Source organism: Triticum aestivum, chromosome 2A (assembly GCF_018294505.1).
Source record: "Triticum aestivum cultivar Chinese Spring chromosome 2A, IWGSC CS RefSeq v2.1, whole genome shotgun sequence".
Classification (NCBI taxonomy): domain Eukaryota; kingdom Viridiplantae; phylum Streptophyta; class Magnoliopsida; order Poales; family Poaceae; genus Triticum; species Triticum aestivum.
Genome location: NC_057797.1, coordinates 547,739,633 through 547,748,945, shown reverse-complemented (window position 1 = coordinate 547,748,945; position 9,313 = coordinate 547,739,633).

Below are 9,313 nucleotides of genomic sequence, written 5' to 3'. Positions count from 1 at the left end.
CCTTTCGGCCTAATAACAGACCATAAATGAGTTGGGCCATTTGTAGTCGGACCTTAGTTTTGGCCTTTTAACGACCCATGCCCTTCATGGTCCAATACCAGCCCGGTTTCTCTTTCGGCCTGCTAAAGGCCCACAACACAGTTGGGCCGTTTACAATACGACCTGACTTTCAGCCTCTTAGCGGCCCATGCTCTTCATGGTCCAGTACAAGCCTGCTGTCTCTTTCGGCCTGCCAAAGGCCTACAGTATAGTTGGGCCATATGTAGCCCAAACTTAGTAATGGCCTGTTAACGACCCATGAGGTAAGAGTGCCGACCATTAACTTTCGGCCTAGTAACGTCCCATTAACTTAATGGGCCCACTAAAGTTTGTTCATTTCTTTAGGCCAAATTAGATAAGAGCCCATTACGTCGAGCAATTATGCACAGGACCAAAACCGATCAAGCAAAGGTACGGCATATAGGGAATAAAGTTGCACATCCAGCATATATTACATGAAATTACATCCACTGGGCAATCAAAGATTGATGCCAGTGCAAATAAATGAGCAGAACCTAACCATCTACAATGCCACAATCTGCAACCTCAGCACAGATGACGCCCATAAGCATGTGGGCAAGTTCTTGCTGCTTTGCTACACTGTCTCTGAAAATATTGATCAGTTGTTGTGTCGCACGACTCTGCACCTCTGATTCATCCACCATTTCCATCATTGCTTCAGCCATTAATTGGTTCACAAACATACATTTATTTCGTTGCATTCGAGATAGAGGATACTGAACAGATTCATATGGCGATTTGGCAGGCTTGTATTATTTATGGTGGAGAATGTCTCGACCACTGCATCATAACATACATTAGGACGGGAACCAAACAAATTAATCATGAGTTATTGCCATATTACCTGGCCTAGATTTACTGGAAATAAACAATGGGGTTGCCTTGCTATTTTCAGAGTTTGTCTTCTTATCTTCAGCAGCTTGCACAAAATTAACACACTATCATTGCTATCATTGGCCAAGTCAGATAATAGGAAAGCAACATTGACACAACGAACGTTTGGGCAACTAGCCTACACCAAATTAACACAATATGGCACAGCTATCATCAGCCAGGTAAGGTAATACGAAAGCAACATTAACACAATGAATGAATGGGCAACCAGAGAAGCACTACAATTTAGTAATGTGCATGATATGAGATAGTACATTCATGCAGCTCAGTATGCAAAACTACCAGGCAATTTTCCTTACAAAAATCAACATTGGCACCTTTAACATTTTGCTACAACTAATTTTAGATCAGATAAAGGTTAGATTCACGCCGATTAACAAAATACATGCTGATGTAAAAATATAGTGATATACAACAGGTACTTACATCAGCATTGGAGCACAGAGAATTCCCGCAAGATATTTTCCTCGAATATGATCCCAATGGAGGAAGTCTTGTATCGTTTAACCTTATTTTCTAAAAGAGAGATGGGTAAGAAACATGTATAAAATATGATCAGAATGCTATAAAATTTCATGATACAAGGATACGGACACGCTTCTTAGAATGGAGTTGACATTCTTTTGCTGGACTGGAGCGGACTAGTTCTTTGGCCACAGGAATCTGCTTATTATCAGTGGGAGTTGGGTTTCTCTGTACTGGAGCAGTATCTATGAAAAATGGAGTTGGTTTATTATCTCCTGGCATTTGGATCTTTTGCAAAGACCTGGTTTGTAACCCTTCAGATTCTAACATAGCCGTCTTCCCCTTGCATGCCTTATATAGAAGAATGGTGATTCAGTTATAAAACATGCTACAACAGAGATGGAATAGGTACTGAAGAATAGAAAGGCATGACATATTGACATGTATTCCTTCCATCCGGAAATAAATGGATGGGTCTAGGCGTATTTCAGTTCTAGATACATCCAGTTTTATCCATTTCTACGACATTTAATCCAGACGGAGGGAGTATGATGTAAGATCTAGGGATACGACAGGACAGCACAGTAAAAAAACACTGAAAAACCCACTACAAAACCAAAGTATTCAAACCCACTGATATGAGATAGTACACTCATGCAACTCAGGATGCAAAACTACCAGGTAGTTTTCCTTGCAAAAATCAACATTGTGGCCTTTAATCATACATTTTGCTACAACTAAATTTAGATCAGATAAAGGTTGGATTCATGCCGATTAACAAAATACATGCTGATGTAAAAATATAGTGATATACAATAGGTACTTACATCTACATTGGAGCACAGAGAATTCCTGCAAGAATCTTTCCTCATAAACGATACCATTGCAGAAATTCTTTTATCTGTTAAGCTTATTTTCTAAAAGAGAGATGGGTAAGAAACATGTAGAAAATATGATCAGCATGCTATAAAATTTCATGATGCAAGGATATGCACACGCTTCTTAGAATTGAGTTGACATATTTTGGATGGACTGGAGAGGACTAGTTCTTTGGCCACTGGAATCTGCTTATTATCAGTAGGAGTTGGGTTTCTCTGTGCTGGAGCAGTATCTATAAAAACTGGAGTTGTTTTATTATCTCCTGGCGTTTGGATCTTTTGCAAAGGCCTTGTTTGTAACCCTTCAGATTCTAACATAGTCGTCTTCCCCTTGCATGCCTTTTATAGAAGAATGGTGCTTTAATTATAAAACATGCGACAGCAGAGAGATGGAATAGGTACTGAAGAATAGAAAGGCATGACATATTGACATGTATTCCCTCCATCCGAAAAAAATGGATGGGTCTAGGCGTATTTCAGTTCTAGATACATCCTTTTTTATCCATCGGCAACATGTAATCCGGACGGAGGGAGTATGGTGTAAGAGCTAGGGATACGACAGGACAACACAACAAAAAAACACTAGTTGAATGTAAAAATGTTTGCTAGCGGAATACATACAGAAATAACTAAGGCAACATACACATGTATGATTGGGAAAATAAGATGGCATTGCAACAGAGCACTAGAACAACACTTCAATGTAAAAAACATGGTATGTTAAGATGAAGTACATAGTGATGAATAACAATGCATAAGATATTCAGAAGCATGGTGTCCAAATTAAGCAGATGGCATTGCGATAGAGTAGAATGACAGTACTTGAATTTGAAAACATGTTATCATGAATGGAATAGGTACTGAAAAACAGGAAGGCATGACATATTTACATGCATGATCAGCATGCTAAGCACATGGCATTGCAACAGAGTAGATACACTCCAGGACATTATATGCATGTTGTACCCATATCACAGGCCAAGTTAGAGAAAGGACCTTGTGGGGTGAAGAGGATTCATCATCTTTCTGCAAGTCTCACTACAAAAAAAAGACACATCCATGACATTTTGGGCCGAACGAAATTTTTTTCTGTCATACATATGACACTTCTATGACGATAATTATGACAAAACCCGGTATCATGATAGATGTGGTGGGCTCCTACTTCTATGACAAAAAATCATGAAAGAAAATGGGATTTTCGTCCTGGGCGGGCCGGAGACGCAGCTGCATGACATTCTTTGGGCCGTCCATGACGGAAAAAACCATGGTACAAGCGAGGGGGAGGAAAATTTCGGGGAGTTCCCGGTTATGGTGGGAGGTCGGGGGCCGAGCGATGCGTGTTTCTCTCGTACACATACACGCGTGTGTGTGAGGCGTTGGCTCTAACTGAACCCGAGCGAGGCATTGGGCTCTAACTGAACCCGAGCGATTGCACTGCAGGCTACGCATTACTGAACCCGAGCGATCGATCGATGGCTGTTAACTGAACCCGATCGAGCGATTCCTTTGCTAGTGCTGCTAACTGAAGCCGGTCGATGGGATGAAAAGTGGGCGTTGCGGGGGGGGGGGGGTTGGTTGAACAGTGAGTGGTGGCGTTACCTTTGGATGAACAGGACCCCATGGTGTGGTGGAGGGCTGGATGAACAATAGACGATGGAGGGGTGCCCGTGGAGGGGTGGATGAACAGGACCCCGTGGTGTGGAGGGCTGGATGAACAGTAGACGGTGGAGGGTTGGTTGAATAGGACCCCGTGGTGTGGAGGGCTGGATGAACAGTAGACGATGGAGGGGTGCCCATGGAGGGGTGGTTGAACAAGACCTCTGTGGTGTGGAGGGCTGGATGAACAGTAAACGATGGAGGGGTGGTTGAACAGTAGCCGGTGGAGTAGCGCGCGGTGGAGGCTGGATGAACAGGAATCCGTGGAGGCTGGATGAACAGGAGCCCATGGAGGCTGGAGGAGGTCAACGGTGGAGATGAACAGTATCCCGTGGAGTCCCATTTTGCGGTACGCCACACCCCTCCCAATGAACAGGACCCCCGTTTCGACCGTAGCGCTCCAACACAAGTCCGTTTCCTCCGTTTTGCGGTACGCCACACCCCTCCCGATCAACAGGACCCCCGTTTCGACCATAGAAGGCCCGTTTCCTCCGTTTTGTGGTACGCCACACCCCTCCCGATCAACAGGACCCCCGTTTCGACTGTAGGAGGTCCGTTTCCTCTGTTTTGCGGTACACCACACCCCTCCCGATGAACAGGATCCTGTTTCGAACGTGGTCGGTCGAACACAAGGCTGTTTCCTCCGTTCTGCGGTACGCCAGGCTTCGTTTCCATCGCCTGTTCCGTCCAAGCCCTCCCGATGAACACGACGCATTCCGTTGCCTCCCCATGAGCACGACGCATTCTGTTCCCTCCCCATGAACATGACGACGACGTTGTTTCTCCGTTCCGACCCAGCCATGTACACGAGCCCTCGCTGTATGTATGCGCGAGTAGGCGTTCGAGACCCCGCCCATATGTACACATATGTGGTTGTATTTTCTTTCTTGCACCCTGATCGCTGTACGTACGTGTACATGCTACGTGCGCGCCTCTACTACGACATGTGCACGCCTCTACATCGACCAGTATATATGTACGTACACGTTCGCGACCAGAATGACAATGCTACGTACGCTTAGACCAGGTGGGTCCCGACTGTCAAGCACTTCCTTGCGTGCGAAGATGTAGCTGGTGGGTCCCAGCAGTCAGGGGGGCGAATCGTTTTGTTTTTTTTGCCCGGACGCACTTCCTTACATGCGAATGTGTAGCTGGTGGGTCCCAGCAGTCAGGGGGGCAACATTTTTTTCATGAAATACGGTGGCCCGTCCGGTGGGTCCCCGCTGTCAGGTGGAGGAATAATTATTTTGCACGTAATAAGGAGGCACTTCCTTGCTGCGGCCGTGGACCCAGCTGTCAGCCTCTCCACATACAGTCCACGTCCGATGGAAGTCGTTCCTTGACCACGTTGACCACGCCGCGCCGAGAGCACCAGGGCGGTGGACGACAGCGAGGCCTAGGAAGGGGACGACGGGGAGCCGGGCAAGACGCGACAGTGGAAGCCCGCGCGGAGAGGAGTACGAGGGTTCATGATACGTCTCCAACGTATCTATAATTTTTGATTGCTCCATGCTATATTATCTACTGTTTTGGACTATATTGGGCTTCATTTTCCACTTTTATATTACTTTTGGGACTAACCTATTAACCGGAGGCCCAGCCCAGAAGTGCTGTTTTTTGCCTATTTCAGTGTTTCGGAGAAACAGAATATCAAACGGAGTCCAAACGGAATAAAATCTTCGGGAACGTGATTTTCTCACCGAATGTGATCTAGGAGACTTGGACCCTACTCCAGGGAGTCAAAGAGGAGGTCACTAGGGTGGGGGCGCCCCCCTAGGGCGCGCCCCCTGCCTCATGGGCCCCTCGGTGCTCCACCGACGTACTCCTTCCTCCTATATATACACACGTACCCCCAAACGATCAGAAGAGGAGCCAAAAACCAAATTCCACCGCCGCAACTTTCTGTATCCACGAGATCCCATCTTGGGGCCTGTTCCGGAGCTCCGCCGGAAGAGGGTCATCATCACGGAGGGCTTCTACATCATCCTAGCCCCTCCGATGAAGTGTGAGTAGTTTACCTCAGACCTTCGGGTCCATAGTTAGTAGCTAGATGGCTTCTTCTCTCTCTTTGAATCTCAATACAAAGTTCTCCCCCTCTCTTGTGGAGATCTATTCGATGTAATCTTCTTTTTGCGGTGTGTTTGTTGAGACCGATGAATTGTGGGTTTATGATCAAGTCTATCTATGAATAATATTTGAATCTTCTCCGAATTCTTTTATGTATGATTCGTTATCTTTGCAAGTCTCTTAGAATTATCCGTTTGGTTTGGCCAACTAGATTGGTAGTTCTTGCCATGGGAGAAGTGCTTAGCTTTGGGTTCGATCTTGCGATGTCCTTACCTAGTGGCAGAAGGGGCAGCAAGGCACGTATTGTATCATTGTCATCGAGGATAACAAGATGGGGTTTATTTCATATTGCATGAATTTATCTCTCTACATCATGTCATCTTGCTTAAAGCATCACTCTGCTTTTAACTTAATACTCTAGATGCATGCTGGATAGCGGTCGATGAGTGGAGTAATAGTAGTAGATGTAGAATCGTTTCGATCTACTTGTCACGGACGTGATGCCTATATACATGATCATGCCTAGATATTCTCATAACTATGCTCAATTCTATCAATTGCTCAACAGTAATTTGTTCACCCACCGTAGAATACTTATGCTCTTGAGAGAAGCCACTAGTGAAACCTATGGCCCCCAGGTCTATCCTCATCATATCAATCTCCATCACTTTAATCTTGCTTTGCTTTTTACTTTGCCTTTACTTTTTACTTTGCATCTCTATACCAAAAATACCAAAAATATTATATCTATCAGATCTCACTCTCGTAAGTGACCGTGAAGGGATTGACAACCCCTAATCGCGTTGGTTGCGAGTAGCTATCGTTTTGTGCAGGTACGAGGGACTTAAGCGTGGCCTCCTACTGGATTGATACCTTGGTTCTCAAAAACTAAGGGAAATACTTACGCTACTCTGCCGCATCATCCCTTCGTCTTCGGGGAAAACCAACACAAGCTCAAGACGTAGCAAGAAGGATTTCTGGCGCCGTTGCTGGGGAGTCTACGCAAAAAGTCAACATACCAAGTACCCATCACAATCCCTATCTCTCGCATTACATTATTTGCCATTTGTCTCTCGTTTTCCTCTCCCCCACTTCACCCTTGCCATTTTATTCGCCCTCTCTCTCTCTATCCTCCCTCTCTATTTGCCTCTTGTTTGCTCGTGTGCTAGTTTGCTCGCTTGTCGTTATGTTTGAAATTGGAGAAGTTATCGCCTATATGGGTGATAACAATATCATGGAATATTCTGATGCTCCTGCTAAAGAACCTACCATCTTTCATGCAAAAAAATTCCGTGTTGGTAGTGGTAATATTATTGGAAAAGGAGTTATTCAAGATTTCTTTACTTGTGCCGGTGCTTTACCTTCTATGGGTAGTTCTATCCTTCACAGAACTAGTAGTCTTGCGGATGCTATTGCCATGCTTGTAGTTGAACTTGAAAGACAATTCATGCACATGCATCCTTCCATACAAAGGATTTTTCTGGAATTTTCTAATATTGAGCATTCTTCAGTTAAGCATGCCGCTACTATCTTTTTGGCTCATGAGTTTAGATTCATAATAAGAGAATCCAAAGAAATCTTTGCGCATTATAAGGTGGATGCTTGCCATCCTCCCATAGAAGCTATCCTCTTTGATCAAGAAGAAATAATGTGTTTTCAATCTCTAGATTATGTTGCTTTCAATGAAAATCTTAGAAGAAGGGTTCCTACCAATGTTTTAGTTGATAGAATTTCTGAACTTAATGATGATTTGGCTATTCAAAATAATGAGCTAGGATATTCTCTTGAATATAGGCTTACAAAGTTCTGTCAAAAGAATGCTTATGATGATGAATTAGTTGTGCATTACGAAGGACCAAAGGAGGAACCTATACCTCCCAAGGTTGATCTTGGGGACTTTTGTCCCGTTAAATTTAGTCCTTTTGATTACTTTTGCTTGCCTCAAAGAAAGCTTGCTGCCGAACGTAGAGAATATGAAATGAGTTTTAATAATCTATCTTACTATTATGGCAATACTTAGATCTATCCTCGCTTTTATGCCTAGCTAGGGGCGTTAAACGATAGCGCTTGTTGGGAGAGGCAACCCAATTTTATTTTTATTCCTTGCTTTTTGCTCCTATTTAGTAATAAATAAATTATTTAGCCTCTGTTTTGGTTGTGTTTTTTGTGTTTAATTAGTGTTTGTGCCAAGTAGAACCATTGGGAAGACTTGGGGAAAGTCTTGTTGAACTTGCTGTAAAAAACAGAAACTTTAGCGCTCACGAGAACTGCTGTCATTTTTATTTGGAGAGTGCTATTTAGTTAATTATTTTTGCATATGATTAATAGATAAATTACTCACGTCCAGATATTTATTTTAGAATTTTTGGGGTTCCAGATCTTGCGCTAGCTACAGATTACTACAGACTGTTCTGTTTTTGACAGATTCTGTTTTTCGTGTGTTGTTTGCTTATTTTGATGAATCTATGGCTAGTAAAATAGTTTATAATCCATAGAGAAGTTGTAATACAGTAGGTTTAACACCAATATAAATAAATAATGAGTTCATTATAGTACCTTGAAGTGGTCTTTTGTTTTCTTTCGCTAACGGAGCTCACGAGTTTTCTATTTTGAGTTTTGTGATGTGAAGTTTTCAAGTTTCAGGTGAATTCTTTTGATGGATCATGGAACAAGGAGTGGCAAGAGCCTAAGCTTGGGGATGCCCATGGCACCCCCAAGATAATCGAAGGACACCAAAAAGTCAAAGCTTGGGGATGCCCCGGAAGGCATCCCCTCTTTCGTCCACTTTTTCCATCGGTAATTTACTTGGAGCTATATTTTTATTCACCAACATGATATGTGTTTTGATTGGAGCGTCTTGTATTATTTGTGTCTTTGTGTCTTAGTATGCCACAATCATCCCTGCTGTACACACCTTTTGAGAGAGCCATACATGAATTAAAATTTGATAGAATACTCTGCTTCACTTATATCTTTTGAGCTAAGTAGTTTTGCTCTATGTGCTTCACTTATGTCTTTTGAGCATTATAATTTTGCTCTATGTGCTTCACTTATGTCTTTTGAGCTAAGTAATTTTGCTCTGTGTGCTTTACTTAGATCTTTTAGAGCACGGTCGTGGATTTGTTTTAAAGAAACTATTGATCTCTCATGCTTCACTTAAATTATTTTGAGAGTCTCTTAATAGCATGGTAATTTGCTTAATAATAATATGCTTGGTGTTCAAGATTTTTGAAACTTTCTTTTGAGTGTGTTGAATACTAAGAAAAGATTGAAGCATGATAATTGTTTTG